The sequence below is a fragment of the Lepisma saccharinum genome, chromosome 12 (assembly GCF_977018435.1).
Source record: "Lepisma saccharinum chromosome 12, izLepSacc3.1, whole genome shotgun sequence".
Lineage (NCBI taxonomy): Eukaryota > Metazoa > Arthropoda > Insecta > Zygentoma > Lepismatidae > Lepisma > Lepisma saccharinum.
Genome location: NC_139240.1, coordinates 57,309,503 through 57,335,036, shown reverse-complemented (window position 1 = coordinate 57,335,036; position 25,534 = coordinate 57,309,503). Strand labels below are relative to the sequence as shown.

Sequence of the window (25,534 nt, the reverse complement as noted above, 5' to 3'; positions counted from 1 at the left end):
TGCCATCGGTAGACTAGAAGCAGGGCAGTGTCAGGTCGAAGTGGCCAGGTGGCTCAATGTCAATCGTTCAGTTGTCAGCAGGTTATGGAACAAGTTCCAGAGAACGCAAAATGCATTGCGGAGTTTCATTGGAGGTCGACCGCGTGTGACATCGGTCAGGGATGACCGATATATCCGTTTGACAAGTCGGCGTAACAGGTCCGCAACAGCTACCCAAGTGCGTGCAGCGGCTATTGCTGCCACAGGACGGCCTATGTCAACGAGTACAGTACGCAGAAGGCTACACGGGGGTGGGTTGTATGCCAGGAGACCAGTGTTGTGTATACCATTCACCCAGCGTCAGAACACAGACCGCTTATGTTGGGCACGAGAACATGTGAACTGGACACTGGACCAGTGGTGGTCCGTTCTCTTCACTGATGAGTCCAGGTTCTCACTGGACAGTGATTCGCGACGCCGATTGGTCTGGAGAGAGGCAGGAACTCGTTACCATCCCTCCAATATTGTTGAAAGGGACAGATATGGTGGTGGAGGTGTGCTTGTATGGGGTGGCATTTCTATTGGTGGACGTACTGACCTCTATATCCTCCACGTGGCACCATGACAGGTCAGCGCTATAGGGATGAGGTCCTTGCACGTTATGTGGAACCCTTCGCACGAGAACGAGGTCCGGGCTTCATTCTGCAGGACGATAATGCCCGTCCCCATAGGGCAGGACTAGTCGATCGGTTCTTGGACGAACACCATATTCAACGCATGGTGTGGCCATCCCGTTCCCCGGACCTTAACCCCATTGAACACATGTGGGATGCTCTGGGGAGACATCTCGCTGGCCTTGTGCCCCCTCCACAAACACTCCAAGACCTTCAACTGTCTCTCTCACAACAATGGACCCTCATACCCAATGAGTTGGTGGACAACCTTATTGGCAGCATGCGGCGGCATTGTGAGGCGTGCATTGCTACGTGCGGTGATCATATCCCTTATTAGTGTCAGACAACGGTCACTTTCCGTCTCCAACGTTTACCACCTGTGATGCTCCATGCGTACATTTCATTTCTTTTGCCCACGAGTGTACCTTGTTTTGTGTTTCTTCTGTTCTGTAAGGCGTGGGACACTTGTTTCTTTCGTTACAAATAAAATATGTACACCCTCCGGCCTTGTGTTTGATTCTATTGGATGATCACCATTTGTTGCTTAATTTATGGAGAGCAGTGTACTCACACATGGATTTAGAACGCGAAGACTTGCGGACAGACGAAACTGTTCCTGTCGAAGCAAGTGTGACACTTAAAAGGTAATTTTTCTCAATCATAATGGTCCGTCACTTTATATGCTTCAAGAAAGTGCTTAAGCATTCATCAGGATGTAAGTTGTCTCCCCCCCCCCCCAGTAGGCATCAAAGTGTCAAACTCTGTTCGTGGTACACATTAGATTGTTTCAGGCAAGTTAACTCTGGTGCCTGTACTATATGTGGCATCTTACTGGTATTCAAGTTGCCCTATACTCAGATCCCTCTCGGCCCCATTCGAAGCAACGTATTGCACTGAAACTTGCTACAGAGGTTATGGAGACCATGGGGAGGCGAAAACTGACGAAAGAAGAAATAGTTCTAATTTACACCACCAGGTGGAAATGTGGCGTTTAGAATTAAATCTCCCCTGCCCAGAGCCCTCTGGAGCCCGTTCGAAGCAACGTATTGCACTAAAACTTGGTACACAAGCTATGGAGACCATTGGGAAGTGAAAGCTGACGAAAGAAAAAAATAGTTCAAATTTTCACAACCAGGTGGAAATGTGACGTTTAGAATTAAATCTTCCCTGCCTAGAGCCCTCTGGAGCCCTTCGAAGCAACGTATTGCACTGAAACATGCTACAGAAGCTATGGAGACCATTGGGAACCGAAAGCTGACGAAAGAAAAAAAAATAGTTTAAATTTTCACCACCAGGTGGAAATGTGGCGTTTAGAATTAAATCTCCCCTGCCCAGAGCCCTCTGGAGCCCGTTCGAAGCAACGTATTGCACTAAAACTTGGTACACAAGCTATGGAGACCATTGGGAAGTGAAAGCTGACGAAAGAAAAAAATACTTCAAATTTTCACCACCAGGTGGAAATGTGACGTTTCGAATTAAATCTTCCCTGCCTAGAGTCCTCTGGAGCCCTTCGAAGCAACGTATTGCACTGAAACATGCTACAGAAGCTATGGAGACCATTGGGAACCGAAAGCTTACGAAAGAAAAAAAAATAGTTTAAATTTTCACCACCAGGTGGAAATGTGGCGTTTAGAATTAAATCTCCCCTGCCCAGAGCCCTCTGGAGCCCGTTCGAAGCAACGTATTGCACTAAAACTTGGTACACAAGCTATGGAGACCATTGGGAAGTGAAAGCTGACGAAAGAAAAAAATAGTTCAAATTTTCACCACCAGGTGGAAATGTGACGTTTAGAATTAAATCTTCCCTGCCTAGAGTCCTCTGGAGCCCTTCGAAGCAACGTATTGCACTGAAACATGCTACAGAAGCTATGGAGACCATTGGGAACCGAAAGCTGACGAAAGAAAAAAAAATAGTTTAAATTTTCACCACCCGGTGAAAATGTGGCGTTTAGAATTAAATCTCCCCTGCCCAGAGCCCTCTGGAGCCCGTTCGAAGCAACGTATTGCACTAAAACTTGGTACACAAGCTATGGAGACCATTGGGAAGTGAAAACTGACGAAAGAAAAAAATAGTTCAAATTTTCACCACCAGGTGGAAATGTGACGTTTAGAATTAAATCTTCCCTGCCTAGAGTCCTCTGGAGCCCTTCGAAGCAACGTATTGCACTGAAACATGCTACAGAAGCTATGGAGACCATTGGGAACCGAAAGCTGACGAAAGAAAAAAAAGTTTAAATTTTCACCACCAGGTGGAAATGTTGCGTTTAGAATTAAATCTCCTCTGCCTAGAGTCCTCTAGAGCCCGTTCGAAGCAACGTATTGCACTGAAACTTGATACACAGGCTATGGAAACCATGGGGATGCGAAAGCTGACGAAAGAAAAAAAACTAGTTCCAAATTTCATCACCAGGTGGAAATGTGGCGCTGAAATTTGGTGCACGGTGAACATGACGAGAAAAGCTTAGTGCACCCATTGATCACACTGTCTTACTCTTCCAAAGGGTCGTTCACGTTGCACAGGGCGCGTATTGAACACTGCTGCACCGACATAAACTCAAATTACTGGTTGTTGTTATTTCAACCTGGTGGTGAAACTTTGAACTACTCTTTTCATCAGCATTCGCTTCCCCATAGCCTCTACACCAAGTTTCACCGATCCGTTTCTTCGACCGGGCTCCAGAGGGCTCTGAGTAGGGGAAATTTAATTTTAAACACCACATTTCCACCTGGTGGTGAACATTTGAACTTCTTTTTCTCCCACGCATCAACATGGTCTCCATAGGCTCTGCACCTAGTTTCAGTGCAATCCGTTTCTTCCAACGGGCTCTGATCAAGCGGACAAAAACAAGTCTTTCCGCAAGTGGTGACTCGAGTAGGTGAGTGCATGAAGAGATAAAATGCGGCTGCAGCTACCAGCTGTTAGCAGTAGTGAGTACTGCATCGCTCGCCCACTCGTATTCTCTACCGTTATGCGCGGGCTTAATCCACAGGTTACTGGGACAGAGCATACTGCTAGATTATCGTGTTCTCTGAAACATGACCACATACTATTATGGGCAAGAAATCCAATTACATGGAGATGGAATCATTCATACCGATCTCTACTCGCGAAAAAATATTCTATCATAATTTATTAATTATGTGCCTTTAAATATTACGTTCTTCAAGAAGGCAATATTGACAACACGCAATACATATTATTCCAACAACAATCTCAAAATTCTCGTATTTTCATTTGATAAATACGCTGGACTACAAGATAGAATGTGTATCCAATGGCTAACACCGGATAAGAATGCATGTCAGATAAGGTTGCGCCACACAACGGCAGAAATATCAGTTTGACCTTGAACTCGTTCGTCACCACCATTTCTACAAGCGTCTGACCTTGGAAGTTTTTCCTATCTGCCAATCGTCTCTGAGTTTGTGTGTGCTAGAGTCGGTGGCAATCTCAGTTAGGAAGAACATCCGCTACCATGTAGCAACGTTGTCAAGCGTTAACCTACTTTGCTTGTTGCTACGTTTGCACGTTAAACTGAAGCAGCACGAACCAAAGTTCTTCAACAGAGCTCATTAGCAACTGCGCGAGTAAAGAGGTTTGGCAACATGGCGTATCCCGCGGGCAGCGTTCGGCACCTCGGGACACGAAAGTAAACGAAGCCAACCGAACACAATCGAACTGATCAAAAAAAGCGGCCCGTATAGATGGCAGCACCAGTCCTCTCGTGGAAACTCGCTCCCCAATCACCCAGCTGTGCACACACTCCCGTCATGCATCTGGGCCAGCGAAATTAGAGAGGGGTGCATGCGAATATGTGCCCTTGATGCAGGAAATGCTCACAAACACGCAGTTTCGTACGATCAGGATGCTCCCTGTGACACAGTTACCAGGAAACCGATAATGCAGTTTCACGGCTATGCGTCGGATCAAAGAAAAGCACTGAGTCCATTATGATTACAGGTTTTCACAAAAGACATCAAAGCGAAACTAGCGGGCACAATGATAAATCAAAGTTGGCAACCAAAGTGTGTGTGTGTGAGGGGGAGGGGGGTAGTATGGGAAGCAGGCTACGTGGACAGACAATAACGTTCCGTATCAGCGACTTTATACAAAGGAAAGTTAAAACTCATGCTATGAAATAGATTGTTGAAGCAATGCGTAATTTGTTTGTCCAATTGTACTGCATCTCAAGGAGGTGGGGGATCTGTCCCCCCCCCCACGAAATTAATTTTGGGTCGTGTGTTTCGGAATGCTTAATTTGGCTACATTTGAGCAATTTATGATCCGAATCACGAATACTTTTCTTTGTCAATGGCCTCCGTGGTCTAACGGTTAGCGTTAAGCGGAGTGATAATGATCTGTGAGAATACACAGATGTTTCGTCTTGATTTATATCATTCTATTTCAGTTTCATCACTCCATGGACCGTCCTTACAATGGTGATTAGCCATATTTGCAATAAGGTTTGTCCAAAGTTGTTAGTGATACAGGGTGTTCACAAAAGAAATAGATAAAAGCCAATTTATGTAGGATGTACACACGTACCACATACAAGCCGGCATGGTGGATGAACGCGTTAAGTGTTGGTTGTTTTGTCTCGGGTTCGGGACCCGCCTTCTAATCATCACACATCCTCATCGTCGCGATTAGCCAAAAGTGTCAGAAATGCAACGTAAAATAACAAATAATGAATGCCTTTATGTTTGTCACAGATATTCTGTGTGAACTCTCAATAACACGATAGAGGCAATAGCCGAATTCTTAAAGAAACGTAGGAGTACATTGTTTCCACGCTTGTTACAGATGTTGTGATTGGTTATTTCATATCCTGTATATTTATAGCAAGTGGAAGGATATGTCTCTACAAAACACAGGGTGTCAGATCCGGACCTCTTGGTGGCCAACGTGGGAGTGGCATGGTTCCCAAGGACTGGCAGCCATTTTGCTTAACTGGTCACCTGTCATAACAACTGTTGCTGACGTCACGATCAAATTCAGGTCCATTGCGTTTTGGGGAGCCCTGTTTGTAGGAATTGTTAATGCGTACATACACAATACACACTAAGGAGTGGCAGCGATTGTGTTCCAAAACTGGGGAAACAGAACAGTTAGCTTTCCTTTAGTAGATAAGGTTTAGCATAGTGCGGGGGCAAAAGTTGCAAAAATTACGGGGACAACTGCCTCCTAATAGCCGCCACTGACATTAGGTGCAGAATACATCCTAGTCACTCCAATCAGACTTAGTTCTCTGGTATGATCACAAGTTCTAATGTGACGTACGCATACAATTATAATAACATCATGCAGGATTTGAAAGCTTATAAAGGTTGGGGTCGACAATAATTTGTCATCAGTGAAACAAAAGATCTTATGGATGAGAAAAGGATATAGTTGGGCTATAAATAACATGAACTAACAGAACAATAATTTCAAATTTAGCAGAGACGATCTAATGATTCAACACTGACGACAGACAAGTGAGAAACGTGACATATCCTCCCCCCCCCCCTTTACTGTTCACGTCACGGAAGAAAGATGTGATTGTGTACATTTGTTTTCGGCGAACGGAAATAAATTCACAGTCCAACCGGGAAGGGGCGAACGACACATTTTCAAACGTGACAATATTTCACTCGGGGACGAGAATAGACTGTACCAATACTGTGCAGCGAAATAACCCTCTTTCTCCTGCTGCGCTGGAAACTGTGTTGCAAAATATCCTGGATTTATGGCCGCAATTTCATCCTGGTTAGGACGAGGTGGCGATCTTTATCGCGGCCCGTTCTGCAGCTTTACCCTAAACACGAGGGGATTTAGAGCTGGGGAACGTGCTGGCCATTACGTGACACTGGACGCCTTGACAATTGACGTCACTACCAAGTACTCTCATTTACTTGAGTATAAGTGCTTGCCACGCCAATAGATGGCAGCTCTGAAGGCACAACAATTTAAACAATTATTAAAGTGGGACCGACAAACATGCTGCTTCTTAATTGCTTGCTTGTTTCCTTTGTTTAGCCTTCATTTAGTTCAGTGACTGTGGCAACGTTGGTATTGTGGTAATTATAATTTTCTCTAGTTCTCTACCGTCTCTCAATGAAATTTAGTATCATTATTCTTCTTTATTACACTTATATTCACAGTGAAAATGAAATGTCCTCCCTAGTTAAAGATGTTTCTTTTATCTCTGAAAATTATTCTTGATTTACTGTATATCTTTCTCTTTTGTCAATTTTGACTTTCATTCAGGCAGAACGTATTTTTTCTGTTCTTCGTAGTAATAAGCACTGATTCGGTCCTCTTTATAATTAAAAGTCAAAATAATGAACGTATTTAAATTATCGACCGTTCAGTAAACTGCTAAATTAAGAAATATGATTGAACTGGATACACTTCAAGCTTTTGTGAAGGTGACAAAAAGTTTCATTCTTAAAATGGTAAGTAAAACCTAAGTACACTTAATTTAATTTAAGTACATATCAGAGGTGCGAGGCAATTTAAAAATTTTATTAAAATTTTTATAGGTGTTGCAATTTGATACGTATGACATCAGGCACGTAGCCAGGGGAGGGCTAAGAGGGTTGAAGCCCCCTCCCGAAATCCTACAAATATCTAATTTAAATGTTATTTTTATTGTTAATAACATAAATAAAGTTATAAGCACAGTAAAAACTGCATTACATCGAAAAAGTTTAGTGTATAATAGAGAAACCAGGTTATAGTTTTATATTCTACCATTTAATCCAAAGAATAAATGGATCCACAGCTTCCAAACCACATAGTTTGTGAAATGTCACAGAATATAAACTTTATGAGTAATATTTACCACTAACTGTTGAAGCCTTTTTTGAACAATTGTTTAAAAGTTAATAACAAAATACAATAACTATGATTTTCAGTACACTGACTGTGCAAAATACAGGGTGGCGCGTGGGAGTGGGAGATTTTGATAATGCCGTAATGCACAGTAATAATATATATATTGTTACATAATTCTGGACATAAAAAGGTACATCTATGCAATTTGCAAAAAACAAAATAGAACTCACTTTTTGAAAATAACGTCCTCTAAATGGTGTCTCCCCCTGAAGTAACATTCCTGCATTCGGGAATGGATGTTTCTCATAACTTTCTGCAGTACGTCCGCAGTGATAGACCGAATCTCTTCACATATCCCAGCCTTTAGATAAGAAAAAGTGAATGGACATTTGATTCCACTCTTTTAAAAAAACTACACCCTGGAAAAATTACCCCTGCATGTTCTAGAGTTTATCTGCGTTCAGTCAAAACGAGACTTCCAAAGTTGCGAGGCTTCCCTTACGCTCAAAACACGCCCCACCAAGTTAATTCGCCATTACTTAGAGCTCGATTGTTGTCGTCTTGTTTTAAGTCCACTTTAATCACAGTAAGGCTAATCGGGACTGGACCTACAGTTTGAAGTGGGATCCGAACCACTATGTGCCTCCATCCGGTATTGAACCTGGAACCCCTTGATTACAAAAAGCGCGCAGCTCCCCAGACCACTGCTCCACAGCAACTGAAATGGCATTGTCTACGCAACATTCTCATGGTCTCTCAGCGTTGCCAAATTTAACAATGACCTTGTACTACGTGCTTCAAAATTTCCCACTTCCGCGCGCCACCCTGTATAAGAAAAATAATGGACAACAATTGTGTTACATATTCACTGATAAGGTGGATCTAGTAGCAGAGCTATCCGTAACATTCGCTACGAGACTCGGCGACAAGCGGCCCGGCGTCAGCGATTGTCTATCCCGGTGAACGGGGTCCGCGACAGTCGCACGCTGCAGTCTGTTTTTTTCGCTCTCCCTGCCTTCGCTCTCTTTCCCCTTCTGTTGACGTTGCAGACTGATGCCAGTATAATCCTCCCTCGGAAGTTGTGTTGTGTCGTGTCCGTGTGTTGAAGATTGTGGCTTAATATGGCACCACAAAAGTTTACATTACAACAAAGGATTTATCTTGTCGAGTGTTACTTCTGAAAGAGGACTTGTGGAGAAGTGGGACGACGTTTTGCAACGAAATTTCCTGGTGTTCCCGTTCCACATAGGACCACTATATTAAACCTCGTAAAAAGGTTTAGAGTAACACGGTCAGTTCTGAATAAAAGTGGAAAGAAAATCTCACGTGTACTTGCTGAGGAAAAACTCGATGAGATAGGACACAGGTTAGAACAGTCTTCTCGGAAATCTATCCGCCGCCTCTCACAAGAAACGGGTGTATCAAAAACCACAGCATTTAGAGCCGCTAAAATTCTTAAATTTAAGCCCTAATCTAAAAAATAAAGTATACAATGACAATCCGCACACCATCCGTGAGTTAAAAGACAGTATTGTGCGAGAAATCTGGAGAATTACAGTAGACGAACTTATACTGCGTATCAGTTGCTGATGTGTCAGGAGAACTTTTCATACTCTTTCTTCCAAATTCGAACAATTTCTCACCAAGGGAAAAACCTAACATAGGAAATATTCTAGTGTTTTATGGGGAAAAGACTAATGTTGCCTCATGACTGCCATCTGTTATTTTTTGGCATACTATTTATCTTCTTCCATAGTTGATAATAGAAGAGAAGAGAAATTTTGTTGTAAATAGGATTCTTTTCAGTTCGTTAGGAACCAATATAGTTGAAAATGTCACTTTCCTTTCATGAAACGCTTGAAAATTAATTTTAATGCACTTTAGATTGTCTACGTAGTCTATGTAAACTACAACCCAATGTAATCTACGCGTATATTACGTGTAGACAACGCATATAGTCTACGGCACATCACTGGTTTTCACTCAACAAATAAAATATTTGCCCCAATCATTTATACAGCTGCAGTGGTCGAATCTTTTTCTTCTTTAAGATGCCTTGAATAAACAGTCGAACATCTATTGCCTTTCATCTTCTTCTGCTTCTTACTTCAGCTGGCCAGTGTGCTCCTCAATTCTGATTGGTAGTTCTATGGTATTAACGATGGATTTAAGAGACTGTTTCTAATTCTGTCGGGAACTGAATAAGATAAACCGCAGTAGTCGATGGCCAAGTGAGAACGTACCTAATTGCCGTGTAGACTGGCTTTAGCACCATCTTGTGGCGATTTGACAAAACGTATTTTGCTTCCCGCAAATGAAAGGACTAGAGTTTCGTTCTTTTGGGAAGGTAGAAAATAATTACAGAAAAAGTAAGTAAAAGTAAAGTATTTTGCAACTGAAATACTGTAGGCTAGTACTGCTGGCTTTCTTGTAAAAGTGCCGTAGACTATACGTTTACGTCTACATGCGTTGTCTACACGTAATATACGCGTAGATTACATTGGGTTGTAGTTTACATATACTACGTAGACAATCTAAATTGCATTAAAATTAATTTTCAAGGCTTTCATGAAAGGAAAGTGACATTTTCAACTATATTAGTTCCTAACGAAATGAAAAGAATCCTATTCACAACAAAATTTCTCTTCTCTTCAATCATCAACTATGGAAGATAAATAGTATGCAAGAAAAACAACAGATGGCGGTCGTGAGGCAAGAGTGTTCTTTTCACTAGAATATTACCTATATTATGTTTCTTCGTAGGTGAGAAATTGGAAGAAAGAGTATGAAAAGTTCTCCTCGCACATCAGCAACTGATATGCAGTATAATTTTCTTTTAATTCCACGGCGCCCTTTGGTAAGTTCGCCATGTTGTTTACATAGATTACGTCATCTACGTGTATAAAATTGTCTACGTGTAGAATGTACACTATCGTTGTTTACGCGTAGACGCACATCACTGACTGGAAGGCACGCGCATGTTAACTGTGAATATTGTACATTTACAGTAGCATCTATAGCTCGACCACAAGGAAAAAAACCTTCCGTCCAAAGGGTTCGCGCAACTTCCCTGCCGTTATCGGTGTTCGGGGCAGTGTTGCCAGGTCAGATTTGTAAAATTCGGGAGATTGTTCCTTGGAAACCAGAAGTTCTGCTACAAAATCCGATGATCTAATAGAAGAGGATGAACGACGTTCTTGGGGGGGGGGGGGAAGGGCGGCATAGTTGTGCGCACTGGGGGGGGGGCAAGGGGAGTGGCGCGCATTGTTTACGGTGTAAACGTCACAGATACTTTTGTAACAATGGTGCTAAACCCAGCACCCTGTGTTTGGCGAAAATATACCGAAGATCTCCATTTCAGGAGTGGACATGTTTCAAACAAAAGAAAGTAAACCGCCCGAAGGAACCGACCAACATCTTTCATCTCTTCCGCATTTTCCGGTTAGAGGGTGCGTGGAAAACACCCTCAAATTTGCCCTTTCTCAGCATCGACACAAGGGGTTGGGATGCCTCTATTATCGCGAGGAATTTTTATGACAGGAAATGGTAGAAAGTTGTGTTCACAGATGAAGCTAACGTGCCGCCTTTCGTTGTCGGCGATTTTCCACAATCTTTCAAGTCGAATGCTAACAATAACAAATCAATTTGCCTTCTGATGGTGTTCGTGTGCAGCTATCGATAGGGGTGGGCACGCGTCCTGCACCATAATGAAAAAATGCATTACGTATGTGAAATATATTTGGTGAATTAGACAGCATGTCTTCCTCAATAATTCAAGATAGCAACGCTTATGCTAGGGTGCCACCCATCCTCCCCATCTGCTAGAAATACACACACACACCCACAAACACATACATGTATAACATAATTTGCCCACGCTACGAAGTCAGTGTTTCTACCTCGTAAGGCAAGGACGTTTCACTGTGTTTGTGTCACTTCACCCATTTCATCAGTTTTTCATTCATCCATATTGTCGTACTTACCCGTAGAGGCACAAAAGCGACGTAAAATAACTAAAATAAAAATAGAGTTTAGGGTGGGATAAAATACAGCCATCTAAAAATAGTAATGTAGTAAAAGTAATAAAATAATGTCCTAGCACAATTGAGTAGCGTTTGACATAATTTCACAGTTCAAACAGCACTTTTCAGGGCTGAGTGGAGTTCCACTCCACATCTCCCCTCCATGTTCAAGTGAAGATGAGCAGGAAACGTGTTTTTGAGCTGGCCGTCGGAGGTGCCATAGCAATAGTTTATTATGGAATCCTACCGAGAAATCAATAGTTCTGGCAACACTGACGTTGGCGACTCTGAAGGCTTCTTCCTCCTGTCTTTTTCCCCCACCCGCCAGCGCGATGGGGTCTGCGCAGGTTTCTTTCCTTGTGGTTCCACTATAACAGCGTACCTCTCCCGATCATTTATCCTCATCCTGCCTTTCCCCGCCGATGTAGCAAGAAGAATTCCTGAAATTTCCCGCTCCAATCCTGTTAGGGAATCTCCGCCGATACCTGCTCCCCAATAAGCTCAATAGATAACGAGCCGTGGACTCCCAGGAAAGGAATTGATTTTACTCATCCCGTCCTCCCCCCCTCCCCCGCACATCCTCTCCCCCATTCTCCCGATCTTCCGTAACAAGCCTCTGTTCCCGAGACCTCAATAAAGATATTTTTGTATCATCTGCTTACGAGAAAGGAAAATTATGAAACACAAGCCGGTGACTTTTATCGTTAATTTCGTTGATTCAACAGTTCTGATTCAAAATTGAACACTTCAGCTTTCGATATTCCAGTCACTACAATTCACGGTGAATTATATTGCATGGACTGATACAGTGGGATGCATAGGTATTACAAGGTAAATTGTCTTTCGCCATTTTTATTCACTTTGCTTTACTACGTGTGTGGTCCAAGAATTGAAACAACGATAAATAAAGCAGACAAAAAAGTAAAGTGCTCCCCTGTGCTATGCACCACGCCATGAAGCCATATAGGGGGTGTGGAGTTAGGGACCCACACTTTCTTGATCACGGCCGAAGGTGGAGGTGATGTGATGTGATCAGCACCATGCCCCTGGCCGCCTTTACCTCCCACTTTTCTCCAGGTACCCACTTTATACGACGCTGGGTGGGCGCCGGAGCCGCTTGAACATGTGGAAAAAAAATCCCGGTTCTCCCCTACTGGGGATCGAACCCGGGTCTCTCGCATGGTAGTCAGACACCCCTAATGACTTTTCTTTTAGAAGAAGACCTGGCAGCTTTCCCCGCACATCAAATTCATACATGTCAATCTCTTTCAATTCTTATTTTCATCTGGACAGACGAACACAAATATCCACGTCCAAGATGAGATTCGAACCTGGGACCCATGGCGCGCTGTGTTAACCATTCCGCCACGCAGGCCGGCAACGACTGAGCTACCGTGGCTCATCATCAATGAACTCGTGTGAGGGGAAGTGAGTGCAGCTACCAGCCGTTGCAGCAGCGCGCACTACTTCCCGCCAACTCGCTTTCTCCCCTTCTCTACAGTTTGCGCGGCCTTGTTCCACAGATTCCAGGGATAGGGTATAAGCCAGGGATATTTTCGGCTTATTTCCTTGCATAAAGTGGCTCTGGGGCTCACCCAGTCTTAAATAAATGGGTACCTGTGGGGAAAAGTAGGAAGGAGCGTGGTGTTGATCACATCACCTTCAAACAAAATGGTTGATTGATTTATTTTACTTCGCTTTTCTGACACCCTTGACTAATCGCGAGGATGAAGATGAGGGATATTACGAAAATGATATAGGAACTCTCACAAAGAACACGCATGCCCAGTCCGGGATTTGAACCCTGGACAACTGAGCTAACCACTCTGCCACGGAGGTGGCACCTCCAAAATGGATACCTGGGGACAACCTTTGGGTAATGTAGACCGGAGCGTGGTGCTGATCATATCATCTTACATTGACAATACGAACTCGCACGCCTTTTCCCAGAATGCAAGACGTGAAAAGAAGAGTGATAATTAACCCCGGAATCCCATTACAAACTTGACACTAATTAAATTGGGCACTGGCAGATCTTCCGTGTCGATCTGATGCGAGCGGATGGCGGTAGGTTTAATGGCTGTTAAACGCCGGTCACAAAATTAGCAGGTGCCTCGCACGCCTCGGAAGCTTGTCCCGGTTAATCAGATAAGCAAATGAAGGTTAGATGGGGCTAATAGGAACAGCTCGAGACACACCTTAACAACCTGCATCAAAGGCGACATCTGAAAGGCAATAAGCCCGCTACTAGGATCGCTGGTGACAGCAGTTGCACATGAGTTAACGGGACGAGCCAATGCCTTCTTGTATACAAGGCCTGCGCTGGGACTTCCGGTTTGCTTCTGACGACATCATGGTAGTCATTGATCAAAACCTGTGATGTGCAGTAAACTATAAGTTTACGTTACATGTGTTGTCTACGCGTAGATTACATTGGGTTGTAGTTTACATAGACTACGTGGACAATCTAAAGTGCATTAAAATTAATTTTCAAGGGTTTCATGAAGGGAAAGTGACATTTTCAACTATACTGGTTCCTAACGAAATGAAAAGAATTCTCTTTACAACAAAATTTCTCTTCTCTTCTATTATCAACTATGGAAGAAGATAAATAGTATGCAAAAACAACAACAGATGGCAGTCGTGAGGCAAGAGTGGTCTTTTCCCCATAAAACACTAGAATATTTCCTATATTAGGTTTTTTCCTAGGTGAGAAATTGTTCGAATTTCGAAGAAAGAGTATGAAAAGTTCTCTTCACACATCAGCAACTGATACGCAGTATAATTTTGTCTTAATTCCACGGCACCCTTTGCTAAGTTATCACTTTTCACCATGTTGTTTACATAGATTACGTAATCTACGTGTATAAAATAGTCTACGTGTAGAATGTAGACTATCATTGTTGACGCGTAGACGTAAATTACTGATCACAACACAATATTGGCTCTACAGTAGCGAACGTGTGTTAAACGGGCGAAAAATTGAATGAAAGCAGTATATCTAGTGTGCGTAAAGGTGGTGTACAAATACACATTTGCCGCTGTAACAGTGGCGTGCCTAACGGCGTCTCATGGGGAGGAGGGAGGGTACCGTTACATAGAAAAATTGAAAGAATAAGTGCCACTGAGTGAACCCCCCCCCCCCCAAAGCAAAAAGTTCAATTCGTACAGTGCCCCAGAACTATATTGCTTCATGGAATTATATCAAGAATTATAGCTACACATACATAATATGTAAAATCAAGTTGATTGCAATGACAGTCAGGAAAACGACCCGCTATTAAATTACTCTTGCAGTAAATGATAAAAAAATATATCGTAGAGAGGACAAATACACTTGCTAGCCAATCTCTTTTCAAGTTCAGTATAACACGAAACGTGAGAAAATTGTCTTTGGAACAGTTAAAGCTTCAAGGTAGCTTCACACCGAAGTGAATGGCAACAAGGAACACGAACACCTCAAGTCTAAAAAAGCATTCGCTGCACCGACATGTGCAACTTAAAGTGTCGTTCCGTTACGAAAGGTTGCATCCTATTTCTGTAGGTGCGTTTCCAAATGACACGTGTCGCTTCGGTCTGTAAACTACCTCTCGGTTGTGACACGTGTCGCTTCGGTCTGTAAGTTACCTCTCGGTTATACCACATGTCGCTTCGGTTTGCAAGCTACCTATCAGTTATACCACACGTCGCCTCGGTCTGTAAGCTACCTCTCAATTATACCACGTGTCGCGTTGGTCTGTAAGCTACCTCTCAGTTATACCTCGCGTCGCTTCGATCTGTAAGTTACCTCTCAGTTATACCACGCGTCGCTTCAGTCTTGAAGCTACCTCTTAGTTATTCCACTTGCTGCTTCCAGTTATACCACGTGTCGCTTCGGTCTGTAAGTTACCTCTCAGTAATACCACGCGTCGCTTCGGTCTGTAAGCTGCCTCTCAGTTATGCCAAGTGTTGCTTCGGTCTGTAAGCTATCTCACTTATACCAAATAAGAATGTAACTTGTAAAACATGCTGCATACATGATTGTAAGCGGAGAGTTCAATTCTTTACATAAGGTCTGTATAAGTATGACCATTAATATTAACATTGCAAAACATATGTTTTACTATGAAAATACAGCGTAATCATGGGGTTCCGACTTCGATATCTGGTGAAGGCACATAGTAGTTCGGGATCCCAGTCACGATTAGACTGTGTGATAAAACAAAAAAAACTGAAAAATATAGCGGTGAGAAAATTCAAGCCAGCCTCCTGGTGGTGTAGTCAACGTAAGTCGCTACGAAGACAGAGGTCCCAGGTTCGAACCATTTCATCAGTTCATTATTCATCCTCAACGTTGCGATTATCCAAAGAGGTAGGAAAGCGACGTAAAGAAACTAACGCAAGGAGAATTCTCATTAGACCCTTAAAAATAAAATCCGTCGCGCAACAGCCCATGAAGGGCCTTGGCTTACCTACCGACTGCTGGTCTCCCTCCCACGCTTTCCTTCGTCACCTCTAAGCGTGGAGATCTGCAACCAGTATTGGAATAGCCGGGGGGTCAGCCCGACGTATCCCCAGCCGTTATAGTAGGTCTCCGTGACCGGATTACGCTCACTCACTCGGAGCTCCCCAATTTCCTCACGATGGTGGGTTGCCACCGGCCCTATACGTAGGCCGAATAAATTCCGACCAGAGCCGGATTCGAACCTACGCCGTCCCGCAGCAAACGATCTCAAGATGAGTGAACGCCTTAACCCGCTCGGCTACGGAGGACCATTAGACCCTTATTACACGCAAAAAAACATTTGTTCGTAACAAATGAGCATTTAAGCCTCCCCGATGGCGTAGTGGTAACGTCGTTGCCTTGTAATCAAAGGGTCCCGGGTTCAACACCCGGTGGATGCGCATAGTCGTTCGGATCCCACTTTAAACTGTAGGTCCAGTCCCCATTTACCTTTCTGCGCAAAAAAGTAGGCTTAATGAATAAACTCCAAGAAACTCAAATATGAAGATTAGATTTTTTTCTATTTCACTTAGGAGGTCCCAATCATGTCCAATTGCAACCGAGATACTAGTTTGCGGTTACTGTGACACGAGAGAGTAACTTTTCTTACTTGTTAATTTTCGTTACAAGCATGGACGCACGCATGATTTTTTTTTCTATGGAGGGCAAGCAAATTCTTTTTTTTTTCCACGGGCAAATTCCTCTAATAATAGCGTTGCCCCCTCAAAACACGCTACTTTAATTTGAAGTTATCATGTTCCTGCAACACCCTTGTGTTGTGATAATTAACATAAATGGTAACAGGTCGATATATCGGAGACACTTTTCTTCAAATTTACAGGAGGAACTACTTACGGAAATCAGTTTCTGTAGCATTGTCGAAGATTTCAGCCGGAAATCAATTCCTTTTGCTTCAATTTAAGCGAAAATGTAACCACGCCTTTTTTAAAACTATGGTTGCCTAACCTAACTGAACCTAACCGTGAATGGTCCGTGGGACTATCCGCGAATAGTTTTTGGGGCTATTCGTGGATGGTTATACGATCCCAAATGGTTTTTGGGGCTATGCGTGAATGGTTTTTGGGGCTATGCGTGAATGGTTTTTGGGGCTCGCACCATGACATGCGTTCCGTAACACTTCCAGAAATGGCTTATTTTAGTGTAAAAAATGTTTCTAATCGTGTGAAAACGTTAATGGCACCTTCATATATGTTACGCAATACACAATTGGTAAGTAGGAACCATACGAAACACAAAATATCCGATTTTAAAGTGTCTCCGATATAACGAACTGATACCAACATAAATTACTGCGACAGGAATCTTATAAACTTTCTCCTCACTCACAGACTAGTCAACGTACAGCCCAAACCTCTAGACTTACAGATACTTGTAAACAAAATTCCTCAACAGATGTCACTGTGTGTAGTATACATCTGAATATGGTTGTGCTGCTACATATCTACACAAACATACTAATGAGTAGGTCTATTATTCTTGCGAATGCTAATTTCTGATACCAGCTGATACTGTATTACACTAATCCTTCGAAATTATTGATCTGGATGCTAATTTCTGACACGTTTTGATATTGTTTTCACATGATTGCTTCATAATTATATGCACTCATTCGTTATACTGACAAACTGTTTTTGGCGGGTTCCCTACCTTTTCAATCTTTTTATTTAGTGTGTCTAAATGATTTGACGTTCAAGGTGACGGTTGAAACTAAATTCGTGACGTCTTGTTTCTTTTACCACTAATAGGTGACAGTTTTTGGAAATTTCGGGAGTACAAAATGTCTTAATCACGAAACGTTGGGATAATATTGTGCACACACTTGTAAAAAACATTGTAGACGTAAAAGTATAGTGTACGCAAGCCCGTAGCCAGGATTTTATTTCGGGGGGGGGGGGGGGGGCTCATCCCTAATCAGCAGAGGCGTCGCCAGAAATATTTGTAGAGGGGGACAGGCAATTAATAAAAACTTGATTAGTAGAAATAATAATGACAATAATCATTATTACCACTGTTATAATTGTCATTTTACAAGAATAACTATGTTTTTTTTTAAAAAAAAAACAATTTTAATCCAAATTTATTTTTATTATTATAATTATATAAATCGAGGGACTCTGATGATCCACCGTATGAGTGACATTATTTTTCTTACAAATTGTACAGCTAGTGTACTGGAATATATAGATATTGTATTTTGTTATTAAGTTTTTCACATTTCGTTCAAAACAGGCTTTAAAAGTTAGGGGCAAATTTTGCTCATATACTGTGTGACCTCTCACAAAGACAAACTATATATTGTGGGGGCTGTGGATCCATTTATTCTTTGGATTAATTTGTAGAATATAAAAATATAAGCTGGTTGCTCTATTGTACACTAAACTTTTTTAGCTCTAATGTTTAATTTTGCTAAGGAAGTAAAATGAATTATTTAAATGAGATATTTGTAGGATTTCGGGGGTGGGGGCTTCAGCCCCTTTAGCCCTCCCCCTGCCTACGTGCATAGTCTAGAATTGACCATAACAGAGTCCTTGACCTTACGGGCCAATCTTTGAATTGAAACCATCTTGCTACGATTCGACACGCCACGCCACGCCGGGGAACCGTGCATGAGTGTCCTGCACTGCACTTTGATCACCCAAGCGTAATATGGGGCAATTCAGAGGGTGAAAGTGAATGCCAGATGGGGGTGGGGACACGAGATTAGGGCACTTATAAACATCGCATGATTGCAACGCTGTAAAACAAGCTCTGGACGTCGAACACACACCTCTATCAACCCTTGACAATAGAGGGTTGGCTGCAAGGGTTTCACTTCCCCCGACAAAAACAACCGTTACAAATTTATCCACATGCACAACATCACGGCATAGAAACACGAGAATAAACAAACTCTTACCTCCAGTGTATAGTATACATTTTTGAAGTTGTAGTGTTTTAAACCCCCTCTTTGAAGGCGAAAACCCCGTTGGGCGGGCTGAGCTGATCAATAGGAAGCAGACGGTAAGCAAGAATCCGAACTCTGACAAATCAGTCGGTAATTCACGAAAATGCCGTCAGAGGTCAGGCGCTGACGGGGTAACGCTCCCCAAAGCGCGCCAAACCACACTGGCGGTGAGGATACGTAGCATTTATCGACGCTATGGGTTCACGATCGCCCCGTGGAATTCAGGCTCTGTTTACGGTCCGCGAATTGGGGGAGGGGGTTGAATGGTTTGGAAACGGGAGGCAGGGTGCGTCCCTCGCAGAACTGGTTCTACAAGGGTGGACAAAATAGCTGGTCGGTTCGGAAGTCATTGTCCCATGTCGACTTGCATAATGCTTTCAAAGCCCAGTACTGCAGCCAACCAGGATTGCTGGATTCGTTAGATCTTGGCCGAAACCGAGAGCGAACAAGGGCGGAAAAGCGAGGAGTTTGTTTGAAAAAAATTACAAAGATAGACCCATCCCTGCCATTCAAGGGGGCGTGGGGGCTAAATCACCAGGTCTCCACCCACAGAAAAAAGCCTTGTAAAAGTGCCACAAAATGAAAAAAATGAGATATTTGAAATGTGGTAAAGTAAAAATATATAAAAAAAAACTTTCTAGACCCGAAGGTTTATGGTTGCAGCAACACAAGCCTTCCATCTGTCCCTATCCTGGGCAAGATCAATCCAATCTTTTCCATCCTTACCGATTTCCTTTAGGTCCATCTCAACGTTATTCCTCCATCTTCGTCTTGGCCTTCCTACTGGTCTCTTACCATCAGGTTTCCCAACAAGAATCTGGCCTACTAGAACTGTAATTGTATGGGGGAGCGGGGGACCTCGCGATGATGTTAGCTCCGAGCCTCTCAACCAATGGCGTGCCTAAAGAGGGGAGAAGTTGGTGAGTGTTATAACCCCCCCCCCCTCTTTGGCCCAATATGTCTTTAAAAAAAGAATGTCAAAGGGGGGAAAATTCGCCCACGGTATCTTCCGATCCCCATTCACAGCGCAGAAGCGTTATTTTGACAAAATCCTGTTTTCCTGCTGCCTCATTCTGGGAGGAGGGATTCTAAAGTTGCGGTTAGCAGCGGTAGGCCTAATCGGCTGTTTGACAGCAAGTTTCTTCGTAGGTAAACGCGGCAACAGTTGATCACTGCCATAAAGGAGGTCCCCGTGCCGATTGTTATGCTGGTCGAGGTATAAAATGTATACGTAAGCCCCCCCCCCCGCCCCATCAAAAATCCTGGACACGCCACTGTCCTCAATACATATAAATTCTGAACAAATTAAATTTTAACTGTACCCAAGAACTAACTTAGCGTATATAAAACCACGTGATTTCTACGAAATAGTTTCTTTCCTATTTTGCTCCTCCTAGCAGTACAATTCTATATATAACATTTTCACGACTATATATAGCAGGCAGGAGCTACGCCAAATGGTGTGAGCTGTGTCACATGCCCCGTAATCTTATGCGCAAGATTCTTGCGCAGCTGTGATTCGAACCACCAATAGGATTTGTCAGAAGCCCGACCCTGTGGCCGAGTGGTTAGCACATCGCGCTGCGACGCCAAGGGTCCCGGGTTCGAATCCTGGTCGGGCTTGGTTGTTTGTGAATGTCCATTCATCAATTTCATCATTTCATCACTCATCCCCATCTTCGCAAATTAGCCAAGAGGCACAAAACGCGAAGTAAAATAAACTAAATCAATCAATCAAATCAATCAGGATTTGTCAGAAGTGATGGAGTGCTAGCTAATACCGGCTATAAGGTAATTTACTTAATACTTTACTATTGTATAATTTTACAGTGTAATATTTTACAATAAGACCCAAAGGCCTGATCACTATGTAAGATGTTGCAGGATAGCATTTTCCCTGCGAAGACGAAATATTTTTGTTTTTCTTTTTCAACGTCTGAAATTCAGAATTTATGACCAGAATGACGGGGATGCGAGAATTACCGTTTACTTACAGTGGCGGCTCCTGGTGAACCAAACTCGAAGCGCGATATTCCGTCGACAAGTAATAAGAGTTTAGATGACGAATTCCTAATTAATTAAAAACAAACGTGATAAGAAATTGAGATATTCAGTTTTATCGAATATAACGTTTTAACCGCTAATCAAAACCTGTATTTTAGTTCTGCGTGTTGTATAACCTCCTCTTCGTACAACAAAGTAACTATTCTCAACTGGGAATAATGATATGGCGAAATTTTGGTTACAAATTGAACATGCCTCGTATATTCGTGCTTCACATCTTGAGATCGAAACATGCTTTGCTCCGCCCACTCGCTTTCTCCCCTTTTCTACTGTTATGCGTGGTTTTGCTCCACAGAGTACCGAGACAAGAGTATAATTCGAAGCTTTTGCAAAATAATAATAATAATGTACTTGTACATACGTCTGCCAAAAGGACTGGGAGATATCAATTTTCATTTACCTGGAAGAAAAAAAAGAAAAATAACATGTTAGAGAAACGTGTCAACAGATTACACAACAGGATATAATAGTACAGTCACGGACACTTCTGGGTTGATTCAATGGAATCATTACAACCTAGAAATGTTCATGACTGTACATAGTGGTCTAATGATTAAAATATGAATTACCGCATATTTAAGCCCACTTTATAATCATGAGGATATCATACTGGATAATCGGGACTGGGCACATTATAAAGTGTAAAAAAATACATTTAAGCCCACTTTATAGTCATGAGGATATCATACTGGATAATCGGGACTGGATATTATAAAGTGTAAAAAAATACATTTAAGCCCACTTTATAATCATGAGGATATCATACTGGATAATCGGGACTGGGTACATTATAAAGTGTAAAAAAATACATTTAAGCCCACTTTATAGTCATGAGGATATCATACTGGATAATCGGGACTGGATATTATAAAGTGTAAAAAAATACATTTACGCCCACTTTATAGTCATGAGGATATCATACTGGATAATCGGGACTGGATATTATAAAGTGTAAAAAAATATATTTAAGCCCACTTTATAGTCATGAGGATATCATACTGGATAATCGGGACTGGGCATATTATAAAGTGTAAAAAAATACATTTACGCCCACTTTATAGTCATGAGGATATCATACTGGATAATCGGGACTGGATATTATAAAGTGTAAAAAAATACATTTACGCCCACTTTATAGTCATGAGGATATCATACTGGATAATCGGGACTGGATATTATAAAGTGTAAAAAAATACATTTAAGCCCACTTTATAGTCATGAGGATATCATACTGGATAATCGGGACTGGGCACATTATAAAGTGTAAAAAAATACATTTACGCCCACTTTATAGTCATGAGGATATCATACTGGATAATCGGGACTGGATATTATAAAGTGTAAAAAAATACATTTAAGCCCACTTTATAGTCATGAGGATATCATACTGGATAATCGGGACTGGGTACATTATAAAGTGTTTAAAAAATACAAGAAAACAACATGTAAGCCCACTTTATAGTCATGAGGATATCATACTGGATAATCGGGACTGGATATTATAAAGTGTAAAAAATACATTTACGCCCACTTTATAGTCATGAGGATATCATACTGGATAATCGGGACTGGATATTATAAAGTGTAAAAAAATATATATTTACGCCCACTTTATAGTCATGAGGATATCATACTGGATAATCGGTACTGGATATTATAAAGTGTAAAAAAATATATATTTACGCCCACTTTATAGTCGTGAGGATATCATACTGGACAATCGGCACTGGGTATATTATAAAGTGTAATCTGACGAGTTTCGAATCCAGGATCCCTTGACTACAATGCGACTGCGTTAACCACTGCCCTATCAGTGAGGTCATATCAGCGAACATTACCAAAAGGTGAAGTGGAATGTCCTGAGAACAAGAGAGACTTAAAGATCGCCTGGACAAACATAGCACGAAGTAAATATCAACGCATGGCCTCATCATCTTAAGAAATTTATGGATATGCTTTCCCTTGAAGGAAACATTATTTAGTCTCCTCGATAGCACAGTGGTAACGTCGTCGCCTTCTAATCAAGAGATTCCAGGTTCGATTTGGGTCATGGGGATTCGGAACCCGTGCATAAAGTGGACTTAAAAACAAGAAAAACTAAAATCCAAAATATTATTTAATAAAAGTTCATTGGAAACGTGGAGCAAGGCTTTAATTGTGTTATTAATACTAATCTTTATTTACAATATTTTCCACCTCGGAATTTGTGGATAATCGTGACAGAGTCTTGTAAATTGTTTGTTGACTGAACACTTCACGGGTTTTATTTATGTATTTAGTTAATACTTAATATTGTAATTGGCACGAGTGAGAGAGAGAGAGAGAGAGAGAATGAGTGTGAGTGAGTGAGAGAGAGGGGGAGGGGAGATAAAAAAGATGGAAAAAGGAAGAACAAAGAAAATAATATACCCTGTCCCAGCTGACTGTAGAGCAGGGCCGCGCATATCGGCAGAGGAGGAGAAGGAAAATCGAGTGGTGAAAGCGCAGTGTTGCCAACCGTACGGTCAAGACCTTCGTCCGTAAACTAAATGCACGGCTTGTCAAAATATTCTCTTGCAGTTTTATCCCTAATATTTCCCTAAGAAATTCTTAAACCAATCGTACGGACCTGAAGACAAGAATACAGTCCGTTTGCCACGTGCGTTCGGTATTATCCTTTTCAAAAGTTTGCAACACTGACAGAGCAAAGCAGAGAAATCGGGTAACTCCCGTCTCCCATTACGCAATCCCAGTTCTCTCACTGTTCATTGGTGGAGCCGTCTCGCGTCACTACTAGCGAAGGGACTTGTTCTCGTTCGCCTGGTCTACAGTTAGCTGGTACAGGGTATCAGGTAAGGAGAATTGGTTGAGTTGGTGTTTTAAGTTCACTTTATGGACAGCAAGGCTAATCGGGACTGGTCCTACAGTTTAAAGTGGGATCCGAACCACCATGTGCCTCCACCGGGTATCGAACACGGGACCCTTTGATTACAAGGCAACGACGCTACCACTGCGCCATCTGGGAGGCCCTATAGATAAGGAGAGAAAGAGAGAGAGAGAGAGAAATTGAAAGAAATGCAAAGAGGGAAAACAAAGTAAAGTATGGACAGAGAGAAGAGGAGTGTGTGTGTGTGTGTGTGTGTGTGTGTGTGTGAGAGAGAGAGAGAGAGAGAGAGAGAGAGAGAGAGAGAGAGAGAGAAAGAAAGAGATGGAAAGGATGGGGAAAAGAAGGAAAAAGAGAAATGTAAGGTGAGGATAACAAAAAAGGAAAATAAAGAAAAGCAGGTACAAACAGAGAAAAATAGAACAAACGGAAAGGACAGACAAAGAAGAACAGACATAAAGAGATAAAGAGATAGAAAATGGAAGAACAGGAAAGTAGAGAGAGAAAGAAGAGAAAACAAAAAAATTATACAGAAAAAAAGATGGAGGAAAACAGAGTAACAAATAAAAAGGAAAATTTAAAAGAAGAGCAAGAGAGAGCGAGACAGAAAGAGATGAATGATGAAATTGTAGAGATATTATATAACACAAAGTCTTGTTTTATATGACTGACTTACAGGCCGTAACTTACAGCAACTATTTATTAGAGGAAAATAACCAAACCCTGATTACAGCGCCTTGAATAACGTAGTGTGGAAAACGGCACAGTTCTGCGCGCTCTGGCTGGTTCCACTCGAAAATGATCCGCTAGAGGCGCTGGTGTTGAACCCGGTGCTTGGTATTCGTCTGCTTATAATAGAAGTAAATGGAGTTTTCGCTGCAACGTCTGATTCTTTTTCATGAAGCATTTCTATGAATGTGATAATTGCTATGATATTTGGTACAGTGGTCGCGAAGATATTAACAAACATTCTAGACAGTCGACCACGTCCTGTTATCGTGATACTTTCGTTAATAATACGGGGAAAAAAATACGCGTGGAATGCTCTTGGCAACTAAATTTTTGTGTATGAATTAGGTTCATTATTATTATTATCATCATCATTTCTTTTAAAGATATACACACTGAAGCATTTGTATTTTGGATATTTACTGTATCTTTTCTTCCGCTTTAAACTAATCGCGGCGATGATGAAAATGATGATTCCATGAAACGACAAGGGGAACGCCACAAAACTTTCTTAGTGCCATCGACATGAGTGTAAGGCAACTTTCAAACCAATGGGACAAGCGACACGGGATGTTCACACTTTCACTTTTTTTATAGTGACACACACTTCCAGACTGTAAAATAGCATTCATTGCACATGAGGGTCCAAACAGCAAACGACACGTTCATATGGCGTATTCGCGTGCTACTTGTTACTTCGGTCGGAAAGCTCCTTAAAGGAAGGGTGCTCAGACCGAAGCGACGCGCTACAGGGGGAGTTACCAACTAAGTGACAAACGACATGGTGCCGTCAGTCTATTGGCAAGCGTTCGCTGCTAATTGTGCCAACAACAGATAGGCGACACGAAAAATCGCACATTACAACAACAGATCTAGGCGACACGATAAGTCACACGTGTCGCTTCGTCGCTTGTTGCGTCGCTCAAACTGGGCCA

General features: G+C 42.1%; 1 protein-coding gene across 21 annotated transcripts in view; it reads right to left on the bottom strand.

The window, feature by feature from the left end:
* LOC145996124 (coiled-coil domain-containing protein AGAP005037) overlaps positions 1-25,534 on the bottom strand; it is a 1,065,133-nt gene that overhangs the window by 400,916 nt on the left and 638,683 nt on the right. The window contains exon 1 of one of the 21 annotated variants that reach the window (XM_083132419.1): positions 18,896-19,004. The exons of the other annotated variants lie outside the window; for them this stretch is intronic. The gene's annotated coding sequence lies outside the window, so the exon portion shown is untranslated. Of the gene's footprint in view, positions 1-18,895; positions 19,005-25,534 lie in introns of those variants that run through there. 21 annotated transcript variants of the gene reach the window in all.